The following is a 2,776-nucleotide window of genomic DNA, read 5'->3' as shown; positions in this document are numbered from 1 at the left end:
GGGAAAGGATCGCGGCGTTGAAGGATCGAGATGGTTGCCATCAGGGGCTTTGGCGCATTTGCAAGTAGTGGACTTGAAGCTGAGCCTCCTCGGAGGATGAAACCGAAATTGTTGGTAGCGGGTCTCGAGGGTTTCGAGTATATGCGGACGATTTGGTGGTTTGGTTATATTAGGGGCTCTCTTTCAAGGAGCTTGGAGCGTTTTATGCCGGACCTGTGCACGGTGTTTTTTCTCACTGGACGTGGCAGCTACAATGCTTACCTGTTTGGCGTGGGTGCCGCCAACGATCCTTGCTGCGTGTGCGGTGCGGAGGAGACCTCGTATCACGTGGTGCTCACTTGTCAGCTGTACGGTTAGTTGAGGAGGAGGTGCGGGATTCTGGAGATTGTGAGTGCTGGGGGCGTAACGTACCCGAGTCGGCTGGTGTCTAGCGAGGATGGGTATAGGGCGCTTGCGGAGTTCTCCAACGAGGCAATTGCTCTGCGGAGGGGTTTATTTTTTGGTTTAGTTATTTTGGTTTATTTTGATTTAGTTATTTTGTTTTTCTACGGTTTTTGAGTTGATTTTGATTTTATATGATTTTGATTACGTTAATTTGGGTTTAATTGATTTGGTTATTTATTTTTGGATTCTATTTAATTTGATTTAATTTATTTTAAGTTGATGGTCAAGCGGGCCATATGCGGTATTTTCTTATGTGCGCTATAGGCACTTTTTGCCTCGTGTGGCAAAAAGTGGTTTTGCCCCCGCTCGTCTATTATACTGGCGTTCTATTGGTTTTAATTATTATTGATGCGAATTTCTTTTGTTTTGATTTTAACATATTATTCTGGGGTGGCGGCGCGGGAACGAGTTTTATAACTTGGTGTATGCCCCCATGGCCGGGGGCCTCTCTGACTTACGAACAAAATTCTAAAAGCTCTAACTTGTTACAAGGAGATATAGCTATAAAAAATAACTGTCCAAACAAAATTTGATAATTTCTTTAATAAAATATAATTTTTTATCTGTTTTGTTGCATTTGTCGTTTTTATTAAATAATTATGATGTCTACATTGAAAAGTATATGTAAGTATCTATTTTTTCAAATATATGCAATCAGTAATACGGAATTTAACATATATACAAGTAAAAACAAGTAAAAACTATGATACGGTAAGATAAGTATATTTTAAATTTTTAAAATTTCCCCGACCTACGAATAAATTTGACTTACGAACAACCCTTTGGAACGGAACTAGTTCGTAAGTCGGGGGATACCTGTATTTACCTGCACTAATATAAACTAGTATTAAAATACGTACTATTATATAATCAACTAGTTATCTACAATCTTTAACGATTTTAATCGAAAACGTTGTGAGTTCTGATTTAAAATTATAAACTTTATTAGAACGATTTTAAAAAATGTTTGTCTTGACTTGAGTGTAACTCATCTATGATATAACTTAATTGTATACTTTTTTAAATTTCAAACTTACATATTTTTTCCTACATCTTGCAGATTACACTCTTTTACGTTGACTATTTCTTAAATATTACAAATAACTGGTAATACCAAAAGATTAAACTATTAAAAACTGAATTGATTTATTTCATACATGAAAGTCCTCCATTCCATATTACACTCTATATGTTATTTAAAAGAAAAAAAAACACAAAAATAGAAATTTATATGAGATTGGTTGAATGAATGAAAATAATATGCTATGATGACGTGATAATTACATAATTTCAACTACATATGCTAATATGTACGTTTATAACACAGGCACTGTCAATTTCTTATAAAGGATGGCCCATCGGATACGCCGGATTTAATTTTGAAATGAAACACAGTAAATTATTATTTAAATGGAAAAATTTTATTGATTTATAAAATAGACAAGTTGAGATTAATTATGGAGTATGATGTCGGCCAAATGGCCACCTTGGCTGTGCTGGCATACACTAACTCTCTTGATAAAATTTTCTAAGACTTTTTGCAAGCGAGTTGACTTAATTTCAGAAATAACGCGTTGAATCTGTTTTCAGTTTAGGAATTGTTTGTGGTTTATTAGTATAGCTCTTGGAATTTACAAAACCTTAAAGGTAAAAATCACATGGCGTCAAGTCACAAGTCATTTCTGGAAATCACACGACCAGGAAAATGTTATCTTTACATGCATGTGCATGTGGCACCATCTGGTTAAAACCACATTTCTTTGAGGTCCATGACATCCAATTAATCCCACAAAATGTTAGATCATTCTCAAAAAATAACGGTTCAATTACTCCAGTCCATAATCCGCACCAAACAGGGACTATTTATGGGTTCATCATATTTTAATTAATAATTTAAGGATTATCATTGCCCAAATTCGACAATTCTGCTTATTAATAAAACCATTCAAATGAATGAATATCTGAGAATAACTAAAGATGATTATTAAAAAGACTATTCGAACAGTCTCTTCAAAACTTTAGCCATATTTGTAATGTGTTTTAACCATCACATTACATTGTTCTTTTGTATAGCGACCATATTTATAATCTCAATAACAGCAGATGACAAATGTCAAACATTAGAGCTGACAACTTATATACAAAAAAATATTAAACCCTATATATAAATCTAAATTTTCCAATAAGTTACAAAATTTATTATTAAAATTCAAATGTTTATGTTATGCTATGCACTGGTGATTTGGGAAAACAAGCAAAAGANNNNACAATAGTATGAACGCAAAGAGGAGCAATATAAATGAAAAAATAATTGAATTGAATCAAAGTAAAG

This window comes from Nicrophorus vespilloides, unplaced genomic scaffold (assembly GCF_001412225.1).
Source record: "Nicrophorus vespilloides isolate i.1.1-1 unplaced genomic scaffold, Nicve_v1.0, whole genome shotgun sequence".
In the NCBI taxonomy this organism is placed as follows: Eukaryota; Metazoa; Arthropoda; class Insecta; order Coleoptera; family Silphidae; genus Nicrophorus; species Nicrophorus vespilloides.
The sequence above is the reverse complement of the archived record's forward strand: the minus strand, read 5'-3'. Positions refer to the sequence as shown.